The sequence below is a fragment of the Anser brachyrhynchus genome (assembly GCF_964034855.1).
Source record: "Anser brachyrhynchus genome assembly, contig: SCAFFOLD_206, whole genome shotgun sequence".
NCBI classification, from domain to species: domain Eukaryota; kingdom Metazoa; phylum Chordata; class Aves; order Anseriformes; family Anatidae; genus Anser; species Anser brachyrhynchus.
The window spans coordinates 17,470-38,392 of record NW_027664072.1 but is presented as its reverse complement, the minus strand read 5'-3'; the positions used below and the strand labels follow the sequence as shown (position 1 = coordinate 38,392).

The 20,923-nt window shown below is 50.9% G+C and overlaps 3 long non-coding RNA genes across 3 annotated transcripts; all 3 read left to right on the top strand.

Annotated features, from left to right (window-relative positions):
* The first annotated feature begins 3,240 nt into the window (after positions 1-3,240).
* Positions 3,241-5,761, top strand: LOC308186373. Its single transcript, XR_013944039.1, has 2 exons — positions 3,241-4,817; positions 4,932-5,761. It is a non-coding gene; the product is annotated as an uncharacterized lncRNA (long non-coding RNA).
* A 3,941-nt stretch (positions 5,762-9,702) lies between these two features.
* Positions 9,703-12,845, top strand: LOC308186366. The gene is made up of 2 exons (XR_013944035.1): positions 9,703-11,901; positions 12,016-12,845. It is a non-coding gene; the product is annotated as an uncharacterized lncRNA (long non-coding RNA).
* A 3,937-nt stretch (positions 12,846-16,782) lies between these two features.
* Positions 16,783-19,944, top strand: LOC308186364. The gene is made up of 2 exons (XR_013944033.1): positions 16,783-18,981; positions 19,096-19,944. It is a non-coding gene; the product is annotated as an uncharacterized lncRNA (long non-coding RNA).
* The last annotated feature ends 979 nt before the right edge of the window (positions 19,945-20,923 follow it).

The following is a 20,923-nucleotide window of genomic DNA, read 5'->3' as shown; positions in this document are numbered from 1 at the left end:
CTACATATTTTATCCTTCCTTTTGTAAGGAATGGTCCAGCAATTCGTGTCACTAAGGGATTTGAAGGGTTACCATCGAGGCCCGGGTCTAGGTGATAAGAGAACAAAGGGGTTTTTAGGGAAAAGTGCTGACTACTGCAGGGGATGTTGCTAGAGTTTCTGAAATCCGGCGCAGAGGCTCCCAAACGAGGAGGAAGGGGGAGCTGAAGGACAATTGAAGGACAAAAGCCTGAGAGGAAGACAACCAGCATTCAGCCCGAGCAAGCCCCGAGAGACCACCAGAGACTGGTACGCAGGCGCCCCTGGGAGGGGTTTCGGATTCCGGAAACCAATTCTAATAACCCTGCCTCTTCTCGAAGTAGTAATGAATATGTATTAGCCTGGGAGCATCAAAACCAGCCGCCTTACGTAACAGGCGTGCGTCCTGGGGGAGCAGAGACTCCCGGCGCACCCAGCGCTGCTTGCTTGCCTCTATTCGTTTAATAAATTGTAAACTTTGATTGTAATCCTATTTGGATTTATAACAGCCATTTATAACACTTTTTATATTTGTATTTTATTTAAGGCTGTCTTGCCCCCCTCCCCCCCCAGCCTCGCTGCTCGCCAATAAAGCTGGCGCAGGGGCTAAGGGATTTGAAGGGCCTGCTTGTACACCTAAGGGATTTGAGGGCCTGCTTGTACACCTTTGGGGACTGCCTCTTTGGGGGGGGGGTGGGGGGGTGTTAGGAGCTGCTTGTATACTTTTTTAGGCATTCCTCTGAGAGGGGGTTGGGAGCTTCGTGTATACTGGGGGGGGAGGGCCTCCCTCGAGGTGGAAGCGGGGGGGGTTGGAGCGTTTCTACACTGTAGGGGCCTGCCTGTACACTTTTGGGGCCTGCCTTGGAGGGGTTGGGAACTGCTTGTACACCTTTGGGGCCTGCGTCTGCGCGGGGCGGGGGGGGTTGGGGGGTTGGAGCTGGTTTTAACCTTTCGGGCTTGCATCTGGAGGGGGTTGGGGCCTGCCTTTGGGGGGGTGGTTGTGAGCTGCTTGTATACTGTAGGGGCCTGCTTGTACACCTTTGGGGCCTGCGTCTGGGGGGGGGGTGGGAGCTGCTTGTACACTGTTAGGGCCTGCCTTGGGGGAGGGGTTGGGGCATGTGCCTTGGGGGCATGGGGTTGGGAGCTGCTTCTACGCTGTAGGGGTCTGGGTCTTGGGGGGTTGGGGCTGTTTGTACACCTTTGGGGCGTGCCTCTGGGGAGGATGGGGAGTTGCTTGTACACCTTTGGGGCCTGTGTCTGGGGGGGGGTTGGGGCCTGTGCCGGGGGGGTTGGGAGCTGCTTGTACGCTCTAGGGTCCTCTGGCAGGCTTTGGGGCCTCCCTTTGAGGGGGGCAGTTGGGAGCTGGTTGTACACCTTTGGGGCCTGAGTCTGGGGTGTGGGGGCTGGGGCTGAGGCCTGGGGCCTGGGGCATGCATCTGGGTGGTGGTGGGGGGGGGTCCAGTTCATGGGGGGGGTGGGTTGGGAGCTGCTTGTGGACAGTTGGGGTCTGCATCCGGGTGTGGCTGGGGCCTGCTTGTAGACTTCTGCAGCCTGTGTCTGGTGTTTGGGGGCTTTTCTGTAGTGTTTGGGGATTGCATTTTGGCTTTGGGATGTGTCTAGAGCTTCTGGGGCCTAGCTGTAGTGCTTGGGGCCTGCGTCTGGGGCTTTTCTGTAGCATTTTGGTAGCGTGTTTGTGATTTGGGGTCTGTATCCAGGGTTTTGCCTTTTTTGTAGTTTTCAGCTTTGTGTCTGTTTCTTTGTTGGTTGCCTGGGGTTTGGGGTTTGGATCATTAGTCAGTGTCATTAGCGTCGGGGGGTTGATATGAAGGGTTAGGGTTGTGGTTAGAGTTGTTAGGGTTAAAGAGAATAAGGATTTTAGGGTAAGGGGATCAAGGTTGCGGGAATAAAAATGTTTTTGCACAGAGTTACATCGTTTAGAGGGAAGGAAGGTGGTATTGATATATGCTTGCAGTGATAAGAAAGCTTAACAGGACAACCTTGTAAAATGCAGACAACCAGAATCCTTAGAGCAATTGGTGGAAATCACGGGTGTAAGAAACATTACCACCTCAAAGAGGAAAACAGTCAAGAAAAAATAAAATTGACTAGTAACAGGCCAGCAGCTGTGTATTTTCTGTGAAGCACTGGATAGATTGTGAACATGGATTACCCAGTCAATGGGGAAACTGGGGAGGGTCCTGGTCACCGAGAGGAAAAAAAAAATTATATAAACTGTGTTATGGAACTAGTAGGTGGCTTGTGGGACGCCTGCCATTGCAATCGTGAATAAAAATGCTACCTCACTGAGATACTTGCCTGAGCCTATGGTATTGGTTACAGAGTGTTTCTAATAAGGTGTTAGGGTTTTAAGGTTTCAGGGCTAAGGCACTAGGGTTGGGTTTCAGGGTTAGGGTTTCCAGGGTTTAGGGTTAGGATTTTAAGGTTGTTAGGGTTGGAGTTATAAGGGTTAGGGTTTGGGGGTTAGTGTGTTAAGGTTTTAAAGTATTTTGTGGTTTTAGTGTTGATAGGGTTTTTAGGGTTAGGGTCTTAGGGTTTTAGTTATGGTCAGGTATTTAGGGTTAGGGTTTTTTTAAGGTTAGGGTCTCCAGCGTTAGGGCTTTGAGAATCTTTACGTTTTGGGTTAGGGTTTAGAGGGTCTTAATTTTTAGGGTTAGGGCTTTTAGGCGTAGGTCTAGTGTGGTAAATTTTATCGGGTTAGGACTGTAAGGGTTTTTAGGGTTAGGGTTTCTAGGGTTTTTTGGGGTAGGGGTTAGGGTTAGATCCGTGGGAGCCGTAGTGTTAGGGGTCAGGGTTCTTAGGGGTAAGGCCCAATATTAGGGTGGAAGGCCAAACTAAGGGGGGAGCCCCCCCCAAAATTGAAGGGTCGAAGCCCCAATTTAGGGGAAGAAACGTCAAAATTGTGGGGTCCCCCAAAATTGGGCGGAAGAGCTCTTAATATTGGGGGAAACCCAAAAAAGGAGGGTGGGGGACTCTAAAATTGGGGGGACCCCCCAAATTGGTTGTGTCCCCCCCCAAATCGGTTGTGTCCCCCCCAAATTAGGGGAGGAACCCCCAAAATTGGGTGGGCGAACCCCCAAATTGGGGGGAAGAAGACTTAAATGGAAGTGTGAAATTCCAGAATTGGATGTGGACCCCCCAGAACAGTCTTCAGGGGTTTAGTGTGGTAAATTTTATTGGGTTAGGGCTGTAAGGGTTTTTAGGGTTAGGGTTTCTAGGGTTTGTTGGGGTAGGGGTTAGGGTTAGATCCGTGGTTGCCATAGGCTTAGGGGTCAAGGTTCTTAGGGGTTAGGCCTAATATTAGGGCGGAAGGCCAAAATAAGAGGGGAGGAGCCCACCCAAAATTGAAGGGTTGAAGCCCAAAGTTAGGGGAAGGAACGTCAAAATTGTGGGGTCCCCCAAAATTGAGCGGAAGAGCTCTTAATATTGGGGGAAACCCAAAAAAGGAGGGTGGGGGACTCTAAAATTGGTTGTGTCCCCCCCAAAATTGGTTGTGTCCCCCCCAAAATTGGTTGTGTCCCCCCCAATTAGGGGAGGAACCCCCAAAATTGGGTGGGCGAACCCCCATATTGGGGGGGAAGAACACTTAAATGGAAGTGTGAAATTCCAGAATTGAATGTGGACCCCCCAGAACAGTCTTCAGGGGTTTAGTGTGGTAAATTTTATCGGGTTAGGGCTGCAAGGGTTTTTAGGGTTAGGGTTTCTAGGGTTTGTTGGGGTAGGGGTTAGGGTTAGATCCGTGGTTGCCATAGGCTTAGGGGTCAAGGTTCTTAGGGGTTAGGCCTAATATTAGGGCGGAAGGCCAAAATAAGAGGGGGGGAGCCCCCCCCAAAATCGAAGGGTTGAAGCCCAAAGTTAGGGGAAGGAACGTCAAAATTGTGGGGTCCCCCAAAATTGGGCGGAAGAACTCTTTAATATTAGGGGGGAACCCAAAAAAGGAGGGTGGGGGACTCTACAATTGGGGGGGACCCCCAAAATTGGTTGTGTCCCCCCAAATTAAGGGAGGAACCCCCAAAATTGGGTGGGTGAACCCCCAAATTGGGGGGAAGAAGACTTAAATGGAAGTGTGAAATTCCAGAATTGAATGTGGACCCCCCCCAGACCTGGGGAGGAATCCCCAAACTTGGGGGCGACCCCCAAATTTGGGGTTAAAGCCCCAGATCCCGGGGAGCTAAGCCCCAAATTAAGGGAAGGAACCTCAAACATGTGGTGAGAACCCCAACATTGGGGGAAAGAACCTTAATATTAGGGTGGCAGGCCAAGAAAGGATGGTGGGGGCCTCCAAAATTGTGGGGGGCTTGGAATTGGGGGGAATCCCCAAAATGGAGGGGGAACCCCAAAAGTGGGGGGGGGGGCGAAGCACCAAATTAGGGGAAGGAACCCCAAAATTGCGGGGAAGAACTCTGAAATGGAGAGCTGAAAACCCGAAATTGAGGGGAAACCCCCCAAAACGGCGGGAAAACCCTCCATAAACACGAAACCGGTAATGTAACAGAGCAAAAAATGGCGTCCTACGGCACGCTGCGAGGCTCAATTTTCTGGGGAGTGCTGGGAAATGTAGTTCTTGGCCACCGGGTTTCCGGGAGTCCATATTGTTTTCCCAGAGCATGCCGGGAGATGTAGTTCTCGGACACTGGGCTTCCGGGAGGCCATGTTGGTTTCCCATCTTTGCTAGACTCCGGGTGCTCTGGCTTCACAGAGAAACCCCCAAACTGAAAAATGTACCTGCTAATATATTGGGCTCTAAATGTAGCCCTGGGTTAATTGAATAACAATCCCTGGGTAAGATTGAAGTGCAGGAGGGGTTGGCTACGGTTTTAAGAGCCGGTTTGCAGAAAAGGGATTTCCCGTTAAGAAATGGCATATACTGATTGTTCTCTTCCTTGCTCTGCCAAGACCTGAAGCACATCTTGGAAGCCAGGCAGAATCCGTGGAGCCAATGGAGTTCTCAAGCTCGACTTCAGCTTCTTCCCAGCTAGAAGAAGCAAGGACACGCCGGCTGAGTTCCACAGGCAACGCGCCCGTATCTGTAGACGAGGATTTAGAGATGCTACTTTGGGAACTCTCAGACGGCATACTGGAAGCCGAGCTCGACTTGGACCCAGGGAAGGATGAGGATGACCTCCTCCTTGAGCTTTCCAAGATGATTGATGATTGAACTGCATAGTCCTATGGTATATTAAAAAAAAAAAAAAAAAAACCAACTCTTCTTCTTGTTGGATACCCTGAGGTGATCCTTTTTCTAACTGAGGCTTTGCAATGAGACTTAAAGCACAGTTGGAACTGGTAGAAATTGGCAGGATTTGCACTCAGTTGTCCTAAGTTTCCCTGCTGGTCAGAGTTAAGGTCTTGTGCATGGTTCCGTAAGTAGAGGTGGCTACCTTTGATATCAAGAGGACAAAACACTTGTTTCTTTTGGCACAGAAAGATGTCCATCGGCACGCTGTGGTGGCTGTGAATTGACGTAGTGATGGAGCGATGCTCTGAAGGCTTAAACGGAAAGCTTCTTCCTTCCGCCCCCCCTTGGCACAGCTCGATGTTGGGCACATTGTGAAGCCTGGGTGTTCTGATTTCTCGGACAGTTGATACCCAAATCCCGGAGTTACTATGTCAACTCTTGACTTTTATTTGTGTATGCCATTGTTTTGACTGTAATCTTTTCAGATGATGAAGCTGTAAGGGCGGGAGGGAGCAAAATAATTATTCTAGCGTTGTGGACCAAACATGCTGCCAGGAGTGGTGGTGGTGGGGTCAGCCCACCCGGCCTTACTTTCAATTATCAGGGATGATAAAATGGTGTGAAAAGCAGCAGCTCTGCGATACGGCTACGCTACCCCCACTCCCTTCTCTTGTGCTGTACCAAAGTTCCCCCAAGCTTTGGTTGGTGCTTTTTGCTGGTGACAGTAGGACTCCAGGGCGAGTAGTCGGGACTCTCCTGCAGTAACTGGGTCAATTAAGGGTTGGTTTAAGTGCCTCCTGGTTTTTAAAATTGCTCCCCTGAGCTGCTGGCTCTGCTGCCTGCTACAGCAAATGTTCGGGTGCCATCAGCGTCGCACTTGGGCGTGGGCACTGACCCTGCGGAGGAGAGCTGAGACTCGCGTGTATTGTGTACCCTGCCGCCAGTGATCGTTTTCCCCTAGCAGATCTATTTTGAATCATTTCCCTAAATTTTAGAGGAACTTTAGGCTCTTTGTGCTATGATTTGTGAAGCTGTAGGGGCCCTCAGGCATTTGCTGCTGGCAGAGGAAAACCGCTTGTCGAATTTGTTGTAAATACTTTCTGTTTGGACAACAACGCCTGTGTGTGTGTGTGTGTGTGTGTGTGTGTGTGTGTGCGTGCTTTGACGACCCCCTGCGACGCCCCAGCTCCGCGAGGGAAGCTTTGAAGCGGCTCTGGGAAAACCTCTGCGGAAGAAACCGCTGCTAGTGACTTGCGGAAAAGGGACTCCACAATCAGTGAGATTGTAAAGTAGGTATGTTTATTCAGCGCTGGGCAGCACGGGAGGTCGTGGGCATGAAGACTGATGACTATTCCTCGTCACCGCTAGTTGACCTCTTGTCTTTGCACAGACTCAGTTGCTCCTTGGCTCTTGTCCATCTGCAGGACCAGTTTCTCCCAGTTTCTTAAGACAGGCTCACTCTCTTATTAGGAGACTGACCTTGGTAAGGGGCCCAAGGCTTCTTGCTTTAGTTAATTGGCACAATGCACCATAGTTAGCAAAGACGCTAAGTAGCATCCTAGTTTAACGCCGTCAGCGCTCTATCTCTACTTGATAAGATTCTCCTAACTCCCTCTCTCACTGGAGCCCACGCAGCCCTCCGTCCTGCCGAAGGACTTCACGGGGACTTCTGCCGGCTCCGGGTGCCCGCACACACACAGAAATGGCTTTGAGAGAAAACAATCAGGAGGAGGAGAGCTCAGAGACTGCGGCCGGCTTCGGCCACCTTCCCCTCGCTTTCCCTCTCCGTGTTCAAACCGAGCACTGTTCTGCCGTCAACCTTCGCTGCCTCTGCCCGCGGCGCTGGGCTTTCGCGTGTGCCATTGCTCCTCTACATATTTTATCCTTCCTTTTGTAAGGAATGGTCCAGCAATTCGTGTCACTAAGGGATTTGAAGGGTTACCATCGAGGCCCGGGTCTAGGTGATAAGAGAACAAAGGGGTTTTTAGGGAAAAGTGCTGACTACTGCAGGGGATGTTGCTAGAGTTTCTGAAATCCGGCGCAGAGGCTCCCAAACGAGGAGGAAGGGGGAGCTGAAGGACAATTGAAGGACAAAAGCCTGAGAGGAAGACAACCAGCATTCAGCCCGAGCAAGCCCCGAGAGACCACCAGAGACTGGTACGCAGGCGCCCCTGGGAGGGGTTTCGGATTCCGGAAACCAATTCTAATAACCCTGCCTCTTCTCGAAGTAGTAATGAATATGTATTAGCCTGGGAGCATCAAAACCAGCCGCCTTACGTAACAGGCGTGCGTCCTGGGGGAGCAGAGACTCCCGGCGCACCCAGCGCTGCTTGCTTGCCTCTATTCGTTTAATAAATTGTAAACTTTGATTGTAATCCTATTTGGATTTATAACAGCCATTTATAACACTTTTTATATTTGTATTTTATTTAAGGCTGTCTTGCCCCCCTCCCCCCCCAGCCTCGCTGCTCGCCAATAAAGCTGGCGCAGGGGCTAAGGGATTTGAAGGGCCTGCTTGTACACCTAAGGGATTTGAGGGCCTGCTTGTACACCTTTGGGGACTGCCTCTTTGGGGGGGGGGTGGGGGGGTGTTAGGAGCTGCTTGTATACTTTTTTAGGCATTCCTCTGAGAGGGGGTTGGGAGCTTCGTGTATACTGGGGGGGGAGGGCCTCCCTCGAGGTGGAAGCGGGGGGGGTTGGAGCGTTTCTACACTGTAGGGGCCTGCCTGTACACTTTTGGGGCCTGCCTTGGAGGGGTTGGGAACTGCTTGTACACCTTTGGGGCCTGCGTCTGCGCGGGGCGGGGGGGGTTGGGGGGTTGGAGCTGGTTTTAACCTTTCGGGCTTGCATCTGGAGGGGGTTGGGGCCTGCCTTTGGGGGGGTGGTTGTGAGCTGCTTGTATACTGTAGGGGCCTGCTTGTACACCTTTGGGGCCTGCGTCTGGGGGGGGGGTGGGAGCTGCTTGTACACTGTTAGGGCCTGCCTTGGGGGAGGGGTTGGGGCATGTGCCTTGGGGGCATGGGGTTGGGAGCTGCTTCTACGCTGTAGGGGTCTGGGTCTTGGGGGGTTGGGGCTGTTTGTACACCTTTGGGGCGTGCCTCTGGGGAGGATGGGGAGTTGCTTGTACACCTTTGGGGCCTGTGTCTGGGGGGGGGTTGGGGCCTGTGCCGGGGGGGTTGGGAGCTGCTTGTACGCTCTAGGGTCCTCTGGCAGGCTTTGGGGCCTCCCTTTGAGGGGGGCAGTTGGGAGCTGGTTGTACACCTTTGGGGCCTGAGTCTGGGGTGTGGGGGCTGGGGCTGAGGCCTGGGGCCTGGGGCATGCATCTGGGTGGTGGTGGGGGGGGGTCCAGTTCATGGGGGGGGTGGGTTGGGAGCTGCTTGTGGACAGTTGGGGTCTGCATCCGGGTGTGGCTGGGGCCTGCTTGTAGACTTCTGCAGCCTGTGTCTGGTGTTTGGGGGCTTTTCTGTAGTGTTTGGGGATTGCATTTTGGCTTTGGGATGTGTCTAGAGCTTCTGGGGCCTAGCTGTAGTGCTTGGGGCCTGCGTCTGGGGCTTTTCTGTAGCATTTTGGTAGCGTGTTTGTGATTTGGGGTCTGTATCCAGGGTTTTGCCTTTTTTGTAGTTTTCAGCTTTGTGTCTGTTTCTTTGTTGGTTGCCTGGGGTTTGGGGTTTGGATCATTAGTCAGTGTCATTAGCGTCGGGGGGTTGATATGAAGGGTTAGGGTTGTGGTTAGAGTTGTTAGGGTTAAAGAGAATAAGGATTTTAGGGTAAGGGGATCAAGGTTGCGGGAATAAAAATGTTTTTGCACAGAGTTACATCGTTTAGAGGGAAGGAAGGTGGTATTGATATATGCTTGCAGTGATAAGAAAGCTTAACAGACAACCTTGTAAAATGCAGACAACCAGAATCCTTAGAGCAATTGGGTGGAAATCACGGTGTAAGAAACATTACCACCTCAAAGAGGAAAACAGTCAAGAAAAAAATAAAATTGACTAGTAACAGGCCAGCAGCTGTGTATTTTCTGTGAAGCACTGGATAGATTGTGAACATGGATTACCCAGTCAATGGGGAAACTGGGGAGGGTCCTGGTCACCGAGAGGAAAAAAAAAATTATATAAACTGTGTTATGGAACTAGTAGGTGGCTTGTGGGACGCCTGCCATTGCAATCGTGAATAAAAATGCTACCTCACTGAGATACTTGCCTGAGCCTATGGTATTGGTTACAGAGTGTTTCTAATAAGGTGTTAGGGTTTTAAGGTTTCAGGGCTAAGGCACTAGGGTTGGGTTTCAGGGTTAGGGTTTCCAGGGTTTAGGGTTAGGATTTTAAGGTTGTTAGGGTTGGAGTTATAAGGGTTAGGGTTTGGGGGTTAGTGTGTTAAGGTTTTAAAGTATTTTGTGGTTTTAGTGTTGATAGGGTTTTTAGGGTTAGGGTCTTAGGGTTTTAGTTATGGTCAGGTATTTAGGGTTAGGGTTTTTTTAAGGTTAGGGTCTCCAGCGTTAGGGCTTTGAGAATCTTTACGTTTTGGGTTAGGGTTTAGAGGGTCTTAATTTTTAGGGTTAGGGCTTTTAGGCGTAGGTCTAGTGTGGTAAATTTTATCGGGTTAGGACTGTAAGGGTTTTTAGGGTTAGGGTTTCTAGGGTTTTTTGGGGTAGGGGTTAGGGTTAGATCCGTGGGAGCCGTAGTGTTAGGGGTCAGGGTTCTTAGGGGTAAGGCCCAATATTAGGGTGGAAGGCCAAACTAAGGGGGGAGCCCCCCCCAAAATTGAAGGGTCGAAGCCCCAATTTAGGGGAAGAAACGTCAAAATTGTGGGGTCCCCCAAAATTGGGCGGAAGAGCTCTTAATATTGGGGGAAACCCAAAAAAGGAGGGTGGGGGACTCTAAAATTGGGGGGACCCCCCAAATTGGTTGTGTCCCCCCCCAAATCGGTTGTGTCCCCCCCAAATTAGGGGAGGAACCCCCAAAATTGGGTGGGCGAACCCCCAAATTGGGGGGAAGAAGACTTAAATGGAAGTGTGAAATTCCAGAATTGGATGTGGACCCCCCAGAACAGTCTTCAGGGGTTTAGTGTGGTAAATTTTATTGGGTTAGGGCTGTAAGGGTTTTTAGGGTTAGGGTTTCTAGGGTTTGTTGGGGTAGGGGTTAGGGTTAGATCCGTGGTTGCCATAGGCTTAGGGGTCAAGGTTCTTAGGGGTTAGGCCTAATATTAGGGCGGAAGGCCAAAATAAGAGGGGAGGAGCCCACCCAAAATTGAAGGGTTGAAGCCCAAAGTTAGGGGAAGGAACGTCAAAATTGTGGGGTCCCCCAAAATTGAGCGGAAGAGCTCTTAATATTGGGGGAAACCCAAAAAAGGAGGGTGGGGGACTCTAAAATTGGTTGTGTCCCCCCCAAAATTGGTTGTGTCCCCCCCAAAATTGGTTGTGTCCCCCCCAATTAGGGGAGGAACCCCCAAAATTGGGTGGGCGAACCCCCATATTGGGGGGGAAGAACACTTAAATGGAAGTGTGAAATTCCAGAATTGAATGTGGACCCCCCAGAACAGTCTTCAGGGGTTTAGTGTGGTAAATTTTATCGGGTTAGGGCTGCAAGGGTTTTTAGGGTTAGGGTTTCTAGGGTTTGTTGGGGTAGGGGTTAGGGTTAGATCCGTGGTTGCCATAGGCTTAGGGGTCAAGGTTCTTAGGGGTTAGGCCTAATATTAGGGCGGAAGGCCAAAATAAGAGGGGGGGAGCCCCCCCCAAAATCGAAGGGTTGAAGCCCAAAGTTAGGGGAAGGAACGTCAAAATTGTGGGGTCCCCCAAAATTGGGCGGAAGAACTCTTTAATATTAGGGGGGAACCCAAAAAAGGAGGGTGGGGGACTCTACAATTGGGGGGGACCCCCAAAATTGGTTGTGTCCCCCCAAATTAAGGGAGGAACCCCCAAAATTGGGTGGGTGAACCCCCAAATTGGGGGGAAGAAGACTTAAATGGAAGTGTGAAATTCCAGAATTGAATGTGGACCCCCCCCAGACCTGGGGAGGAATCCCCAAACTTGGGGGCGACCCCCAAATTTGGGGTTAAAGCCCCAGATCCCGGGGAGCTAAGCCCCAAATTAAGGGAAGGAACCTCAAACATGTGGTGAGAACCCCAACATTGGGGGAAAGAACCTTAATATTAGGGTGGCAGGCCAAGAAAGGATGGTGGGGGCCTCCAAAATTGTGGGGGGCTTGGAATTGGGGGGAATCCCCAAAATGGAGGGGGAACCCCAAAAGTGGGGGGGGGGGCGAAGCACCAAATTAGGGGAAGGAACCCCAAAATTGCGGGGAAGAACTCTGAAATGGAGAGCTGAAAACCCGAAATTGAGGGGAAACCCCCCAAAACGGCGGGAAAACCCTCCATAAACACGAAACCGGTAATGTAACAGAGCAAAAAATGGCGTCCTACGGCAAGGTGCGAGGCTCAATTTTCTGGGGAGTGCTGGGAAATGTAGTTCTTGGCCACCGGGTTTCCGGGAGTCCATATTGTTTTCCCAGAGCATGCCGGGAGATGTAGTTCTCGGACACTGGGCTTCCGGGAGGCCATGTTGGTTTCCCATCTTTGCTAGACTCCGGGTGCTCTGGCTTCACAGAGAAACCCCCAAACTGAAAAATGTACCTGCTAATATATTGGGCTCTAAATGTAGCCCTGGGTTAATTGAATAACAATCCCTGGGTAAGATTGAAGTGCAGGAGGGGTTGGCTACGGTTTTAAGAGCCGGTTTGCAGAAAAGGGATTTCCCGTTAAGAAATGGCATATACTGATTGTTCTCTTCCTTGCTCTGCCAAGACCTGAAGCACATCTTGGAAGCCAGGCAGAATCCGTGGAGCCAATGGAGTTCTCAAGCTCGACTTCAGCTTCTTCCCAGCTAGAAGAAGCAAGGACACGCCGGCTGAGTTCCACAGGCAACGCGCCCGTATCTGTAGACGAGGATTTAGAGATGCTACTTTGGGAACTCTCAGACGGCATACTGGAAGCCGAGCTCGACTTGGACCCAGGGAAGGATGAGGATGACCTCCTCCTTGAGCTTTCCAAGATGATTGATGATTGAACTGCATAGTCCTATGGTATATTAAAAAAAAAAAAAAAAAAACCAACTCTTCTTCTTGTTGGATACCCTGAGGTGATCCTTTTTCTAACTGAGGCTTTGCAATGAGACTTAAAGCACAGTTGGAACTGGTAGAAATTGGCAGGATTTGCACTCAGTTGTCCTAAGTTTCCCTGCTGGTCAGAGTTAAGGTCTTGTGCATGGTTCCGTAAGTAGAGGTGGCTACCTTTGATATCAAGAGGACAAAACACTTGTTTCTTTTGGCACAGAAAGATGTCCATCGGCACGCTGTGGTGGCTGTGAATTGACGTAGTGATGGAGCGATGCTCTGAAGGCTTAAACGGAAAGCTTCTTCCTTCCGCCCCCCCTTGGCACAGCTCGATGTTGGGCACATTGTGAAGCCTGGGTGTTCTGATTTCTCGGACAGTTGATACCCAAATCCCGGAGTTACTATGTCAACTCTTGACTTTTATTTGTGTATGCCATTGTTTTGACTGTAATCTTTTCAGATGATGAAGCTGTAAGGGCGGGAGGGAGCAAAATAATTATTCTAGCGTTGTGGACCAAACATGCTGCCAGGAGTGGTGGTGGTGGGGTCAGCCCACCCGGCCTTACTTTCAATTATCAGGGATGATAAAATGGTGTGAAAAGCAGCAGCTCTGCGATACGGCTACGCTACCCCCACTCCCTTCTCTTGTGCTGTACCAAAGTTCCCCCAAGCTTTGGTTGGTGCTTTTTGCTGGTGACAGTAGGACTCCAGGGCGAGTAGTCGGGACTCTCCTGCAGTAACTGGGTCAATTAAGGGTTGGTTTAAGTGCCTCCTGGTTTTTAAAATTGCTCCCCTGAGCTGCTGGCTCTGCTGCCTGCTACAGCAAATGTTCGGGTGCCATCAGCGTCGCACTTGGGCGTGGGCACTGACCCTGCGGAGGAGAGCTGAGACTCGCGTGTATTGTGTACCCTGCCGCCAGTGATCGTTTTCCCCTAGCAGATCTATTTTGAATCATTTCCCTAAATTTTAGAGGAACTTTAGGCTCTTTGTGCTATGATTTGTGAAGCTGTAGGGGCCCTCAGGCATTTGCTGCTGGCAGAGGAAAACCGCTTGTCGAATTTGTTGTAAATACTTTCTGTTTGGACAACAACGCCTGTGTGTGTGTGTGTGTGTGTGTGTGTGTGTGCGTGCTTTGACGACCCCCTGCGACGCCCCAGCTCCGCGAGGGAAGCTTTGAAGCGGCTCTGGGAAAACCTCTGCGGAAGAAACCGCTGCTAGTGACTTGCGGAAAAGGGACTCCACAATCAGTGAGATTGTAAAGTAGGTATGTTTATTCAGCGCTGGGCAGCACGGGAGGTCGTGGGCATGAAGACTGATGACTCTTCCTCGTCACCGCTAGTTGACCTCTTGTCTTTGCACAGACTCAGTTGCTCCTTGGCTCTTGTCCATCTGCAGGACCAGTTTCTCCCAGTTTCTTAAGACAGGCTCACTCTCTTATTAGGAGACTGACCTTGGTAAGGGGCCCAAGGCTTCTTGCTTTAGTTAATTGGCACAATGCACCATAGTTAGCAAAGACGCTAAGTAGCATCCTAGTTTAACGCCGTCAGCGCTCTATCTCTACTTGATAAGATTCTCCTAACTCCCTCTCTCACTGGAGCCCACGCAGCCCTCCGTCCTGCCGAAGGACTTCACGGGGACTTCTGCCGGCTCCGGGTGCCCGCACACACACAGAAATGGCTTTGAGAGAAAACAATCAGGAGGAGGAGAGCTCAGAGACTGCGGCCGGCTTCGGCCACCTTCCCCTCGCTTTCCCTCTCCGTGTTCAAACCGAGCACTGTTCTGCCGTCAACCTTCGCTGCCTCTGCCCGCGGCGCTGGGCTTTCGCGTGTGCCATTGCTCCTCTACATATTTTATCCTTCCTTTTGTAAGGAATGGTCCAGCAATTCGTGTCACTAAGGGATTTGAAGGGTTACCATCGAGGCCCGGGTCTAGGTGATAAGAGAACAAAGGGGTTTTTAGGGAAAAGTGCTGACTACTGCAGGGGATGTTGCTAGAGTTTCTGAAATCCGGCGCAGAGGCTCCCAAACGAGGAGGAAGGGGGAGCTGAAGGACAATTGAAGGACAAAAGCCTGAGAGGAAGACAACCAGCATTCAGCCCGAGCAAGCCCCGAGAGACCACCAGAGACTGGTACGCAGGCGCCCCTGGGCGGGGTTTCGGATTCCGGAAACCAATTCTAATAACCCTGCCTCTTCTCGAAGTAGTAATGAATATGTATTAGCCTGGGAGCATCAAAACCAGCCGCCTTACGTAACAGGCGTGCGTCCTGGGGGAGCAGAGACTCCCGGCGCACCCAGCGCTGCTTGCTTGCCTCTATTCGTTTAATAAATTGTAAACTTTGATTGTAATCCTATTTGGATTTATAACAGCCATTTATAACACTTTTTATATTTGTATTTTATTTAAGGCTGTCTTGCCCCCCTCCCCCCCCAGCCTCGCTGCTCGCCAATAAAGCTGGCGCAGGGGCTAAGGGATTTGAAGGGCCTGCTTGTACACCTAAGGGATTTGAGGGCCTGCTTGTACACCTTTGGGGACTGCCTCTTTGGGGGGGGGGTGGGGGGGTGTTAGGAGCTGCTTGTATACTTTTTTAGGCATTCCTCTGAGAGGGGGTTGGGAGCTTCGTGTATACTGGGGGGGGAGGGCCTCCCTCGAGGTGGAAGCGGGGGGGGTTGGAGCGTTTCTACACTGTAGGGGCCTGCCTGTACACTTTTGGGGCCTGCCTTGGAGGGGTTGGGAACTGCTTGTACACCTTTGGGGCCTGCGTCTGCGCGGGGCGGGGGGGGTTGGGGGGTTGGAGCTGGTTTTAACCTTTCGGGCTTGCATCTGGAGGGGGTTGGGGCCTGCCTTTGGGGGGGTGGTTGTGAGCTGCTTGTATACTGTAGGGGCCTGCTTGTACACCTTTGGGGCCTGCGTCTGGGGGGGGGGTGGGAGCTGCTTGTACACTGTTAGGGCCTGCCTTGGGGGAGGGGTTGGGGCATGTGCCTTGGGGGCATGGGGTTGGGAGCTGCTTCTACGCTGTAGGGGTCTGGGTCTTGGGGGGTTGGGGCTGTTTGTACACCTTTGGGGCGTGCCTCTGGGGAGGATGGGGAGTTGCTTGTACACCTTTGGGGCCTGTGTCTGCGGGGGGGTTGGGGCATGTGCCAGGGGGGTTGGGAGCTGCTTGTACGCTCTAGGGTCCTCTGGCAGGCTTTGGGGCCTCCCTTTGAGGGGGGCAGTTGGGAGCTGGTTGTACACCTTTGGGGCCTGAGTCTGGGGTGTGGGGGCTGGGGCTGAGGCCTGGGGCCTGGGGCATGCATCTGGGTGGTGGTGGGGGGGGGTCCAGTTCATGGGGGGGGTGGGTTGGGAGCTGCTTGTGGACAGTTGGGGTCTGCATCCGGGTGTGGCTGGGGCCTGCTTGTAGACTTCTGCAGCCTGTGTCTGGTGTTTGGGGGCTTTTCTGTAGTGTTTGGGGATTGCATTTTGGCTTTGGGATGTGTCTAGAGCTTCTGGGGCCTAGCTGTAGTGCTTGGGGCCTGCGTCTGGGGCTTTTCTGTAGCATTTTGGTAGCGTGTTTGTGATTTGGGGTCTGTATCCAGGGTTTTGCCTTTTTTGTAGTTTTCAGCTTTGTGTCTGTTTCTTTGTTGGTTGCCTGGGGTTTGGGGTTTGGATCATTAGTCAGTGTCATTAGCGTCGGGGGGTTGATATGAAGGGTTAGGGTTGTGGTTAGAGTTGTTAGGGTTAAAGAGAATAAGGATTTTAGGGTAAGGGGATCAAGGTTGTGGGAATAAAAATGTTTTTGCACAGAGTTACATCGTTTAGAGGGAAGGAAGGTGGTATTGATATATGCTTGCAGTGATAAGAAAGCTTAACAGACAACCTTGTAAAATGCAGACAACCAGAATCCTTAGAGCAATTGGGTGGAAATCAAGGTGTAAGAAACATTACCACCTCAAAGAGGAAAACAGTCAAGAAAAAAATAAAATTGACTAGTAACAGGCCAGCAGCTGTGTATTTTCTGTGAAGCACTGGATAGATCGTGAACATGGATTACCCAGTCAATGGGGAAACTGGGGAGGGTCCTGGTCACCGAGAGGAAAAAAAAAATTATATAAACTGTGTTATGGAACTAGTAGGTGGCTTGTGGGACGCCTGCCATTGCAATCGTGAATAAAAATGCTACCTCACTGAGATACTTGCCTGAGCCTATGGTATTGGTTACAGAGTGTTTCTAATAAGGTGTTAGGGTTTTAAGGTTTCAGGGCTAAGGCACTAGGGTTGGGTTTCAGGGTTAGGGTTTCCAGGGTTTAGGGTTAGGATTGTAAGGTTGTTAGGGTTGGAGTTATAAGGGTTAGGGTTTGCGGGTTAGTGTGTTAAGGTTTTAAAGTATTTTGTGGTTTTAGTGTTGATAGGGTTTTTAGGGTTAGGGTCTTAGGGTTTTAGTTATGGTCAGGTATTTAGGGTTAGGGTTTTTTTAAGGTTAGGGTCTCCAGCGTTAGGGCTTTGAGAATCTTTACGTTTTGGGTTAGGGTTTAGAGGGTCTTAATTTTTAGGGTTAGGGCTTTTAGGCGTAGGTCTAGTGTGGTAAATTTTATCGGGTTAGGACTGTAAGGGTTTTTAGGGTTAGGGTTTCTAGGGTTTTTTGGGGTAGGGGTTAGGGTTAGATCCGTGGGAGCCGTAGTGTTAGGGGTCAGGGTTCTTAGGGGTAAGGCCCAATATTAGGGTGGAAGGCCAAACTAAGGGGGGAGCCCCCCCCAAAATTGAAGGGTCGAAGCCCCAATTTAGGGGAAGAAACGTCAAAATTGTGGGGTCCCCCAAAATTGGGCGGAAGAGCTCTTAATATTGGGGGAAACCCAAAAAAGGAGGGTGGGGGACTCTAAAATTGGGGGGACCCCCCAAATTGGTTGTGTCCCCCCCCAAATCGGTTGTGTCCCCCCCAAATTAGGGGAGGAACCCCCAAAATTGGGTGGGCGAACCCCCAAATTGGGGGGAAGAAGACTTAAATGGAAGTGTGAAATTCCAGAATTGGATGTGGACCCCCCAGAACAGTCTTCAGGGGTTTAGTGTGGTAAATTTTATTGGGTTAGGGCTGTAAGGGTTTTTAGGGTTAGGGTTTCTAGGGTTTGTTGGGGTAGGGGTTAGGGTTAGATCCGTGGTTGCCATAGGCTTAGGGGTCAAGGTTCTTAGGGGTTAGGCCTAATATTAGGGCGGAAGGCCAAAATAAGAGGGGAGGAGCCCACCCAAAATTGAAGGGTTGAAGCCCAAAGTTAGGGGAAGGAACGTCAAAATTGTGGGGTCCCCCAAAATTGAGCAGAAGAGCTCTTAATATTGGGGGAAACCCAAAAAAGGAGGGTGGGGGACTCTAAAATTGGTTGTGTCCCCCCCAAAATTGGTTGTGTCCCCCCCAAAATTGGTTGTGTCCCCCCCAATTAGGGGAGGAACCCCCAAAATTGGGTGGGCGAACCCCCATATTGGGGGGGAAGAACACTTAAATGGAAGTGTGAAATTCCAGAATTGAATGTGGACCCCCCAGAACAGTCTTCAGGGGTTTAGTGTGGTAAATTTTATCGGGTTAGGGCTGCAAGGGTTTTTAGGGTTAGGGTTTCTAGGGTTTGTTGGGGTAGGGGTTAGGGTTAGATCCGTGGTTGCCATAGCGTTAGGGGTCAAGGTTCTTAGGGGTTAGGCCTAATATTAGGGCGGAAGGCCAAAATAAGAGGGGGGGAGCCCCCCCCAAAATCGAAGGGTTGAAGCCCAAAGTTAGGGGAAGGAACGGCCAAATTGTGGGGTCTCCCAAAATTGGGCGGAAGAACTCTTTAATATTAGGGGGGAACCCAAAAAAGGAGGGTGGGGGACTCTACAATTGGGGGGGGACCCCCAAAATTGGTCGGGTCTCCCCAAATTAGGGGAGGAACCCCCAAAATTGGGTGGGTGAACCCCCAAATTGGGGGGAAGAAGACTTAAATGGAAGTGTGAAATTCCAGAATTGAATGTGGACCCCCCCAGACCTGGGGAGGAATCCCCAAACTTGGGGGGGACCCCCAAAATTGGGGTTAAAGCCCCAGATCCCGGGGAGCTAAGCCCCAAATTAAGGGAAGGAACCTCAAACATGTGGTGAGAACCCCAACATTGGGGGAAAGAACCTTAATATTAGGGTGGCAGGCCAAGAAAGGATGGTGGGGGCCTCCAAAATTGTGGGGGGCTTGGAATTGGGGGGAATCCCCAAAATGGAGGGGGAACCCCAAAAGTGGGGGGGGGGGCGAAGCACCAAATTAGGGGAAGGAACCCCAAAATTGCGGGGAAGAACTCTGAAATGGAGAGCTGAAAACCCGAAATTGAGGGGAAACCCCCCAAAACGGCGGGAAAACCCTCCATAAACACGAAACCGGTAATGTAACAGAGCAAAAAATGGCGTCCTACGGCACGCTGCGAGGCTCAATTTTCTGGGGAGTGCTGGGAAATGTAGTTCTTGGCCACCGGGTTTCCGGGAGTCCATATTGTTTTCCCAGAGCATGCCGGGAGATGTAGTTCTCGGACACTGGGCTTCCGGGAGGCCATGTTGGTTTCCCATCTTTGCTAGACTCCGGGTGCTCTGGCTTCACAGAGAAACCCCCAAACTGAAAAATGTACCTGCTAATATATTGGGCTCTAAATGTAGCCCTGGGTTAATTGAATAACAATCCCTGGGTAAGATTGAAGTGCAGGAGGGGTTGGCTACGGTTTTAAGAGCCGGTTTGCAGAAAAGGGATTTCCCGTTAAGAAATGGCATATACTGATTGTTCTCTTCCTTGCTCTGCCAAGACCTGAAGCACATCTTGGAAGCCAGGCAGAATCCGTGGAGCCAATGGAGTTCTCAAGCTCGACTTCAGCTTCTTCCCAGCTAGAAGAAGCAAGGACACGCCGGCTGAGTTCCACAGGCAACGCGCCCGTATCTGTAGACGAGGATTTAGAGATGCTACTTTGGGAACTCTCAGATGGCATACTGGAAGCCGAGCTCGACTTGGACCCAGGGAAGGATGAGGATGACCTCCTCCTTGAGCTTTCCAAGATGATTGATGATTGAACTGCATAGTCCTATGGTATATTAAAAAAAAAACAAAAAAAACAAAAAAACAAAAAAAAAACCAACTCTTCTTCTTGTTGGATACCCTGAGGTGATCCTTTTTCTAACTGAGGCTTTGCAATGAGACTTAAAGCACAGTTGGAACTGGTAGAAATTGGCAGGATTTGCACTCAGTTGTCCTAAGTTTCCCTGCTGGTCAGAGTTAAGGTCTTGTGCATGGTTCCGTAAGTAGAGGTGGCTACCTTTGATATCAAGAGGACAAAACACTTGTTTCTTTTGGCACAGAAAGATGTCCATCGGCACGCTGTGGTGGCTGTGAATTGACGTAGTGATGGAGCGATGCTCTGAAGGCTTAAACGGAAAGCTTCTTCCTTCCGCCCCCCCTTGGCACAGCTCGATGTTGGGCACATTGTGAAGCCTGGGTGTTCTGATTTCTCGGACAGTTGATACCCAAATCCCGGAGTTACTATGTCAACTCTTGACTTTTATTTGTGTATGCCATTGTTTTGACTGTAATCTTTTCAGATGATGAAGCTGTAAGGGCGGGAGGGAGCAAAATAATTATTCTAGCGTTGTGGACCAAACATGCTGCCAGGAGTGGTGGTGGTGGGGTCAGCCCACCCGGCCTTACTTTCAATTATCAGGGATGATAAAATGGTGTGAAAAGCAGCAGCTCTGCGATACGGCTACGCTACCCCCACTCCCTTCTCTTGTGCTGTACCAAAGTTCCCCCAAGCTTTGGTTGGTGCTTTTTGCTGGTGACAGTAGGACTCCAGGGCGAGTAGTCGGGACTCTCCTGCAGTAACTGGGTCAATTAAGGGTTGGTTTAAGTGCCTCCTGGTTTTTAAAATTGCTCCCCTGAGCTGCTGGCTCTGCTGCCTGCTACAGCAAATGTTCGGGTGCCATCAGCGTCGCACTTGGGCGTGGGCACTGACCCTGCGGAGGAGAGCTGAGACTCGCGTGTATTGTGTACCCTGCCGCCAGTGATCGTTTTCCCCTAGCAGATCTATTTTGAATCATTTCCCTAAATTTTAGAGGAACTTTAGGCTCTTTGTGCTATGATTTGTGAAGCTGTAGGGGCCCTCAGGCATTTGCTGCTGGCAGAGGAAAACCGCTTGTCGAATTTGTTGTAAATACTTTCTGTTTGGACAACAACGCCTGTGTGTGTGTGTGTGTGTGTGTGTGTGCGTGCTTTGACGACCCCCTGCGACGCCCCAGCTCCGCGAGGGAAGCTTTGAAGCGGCTCTGGGAAAACCTCTGCGGAAGAAACTGCTGCTAGTGACTTGCGGAAAAGGGACTCCACAATCAGTGAGATTGTAAAGTAGGTATGTTTATTCAGCGCTGGGCAGCACGGGAGGTTGTGGGCATGAAGACTGATGACTCTTCCTCGTCACCGCTAGTTGACCTCTTGTCTTTGCACAGACTCAGTTGCTCCTTGGCTCTTGTCCATCTGCAGGACCAGTTTCTCCCAGTTTCTTAAGACAGGCTCACTCTCTTATTAGGAGACTGACCTTGGTAAGGGGCCCAAGGCTTCTTGCTTTAGTTAATTGGCACAATGCACCATAG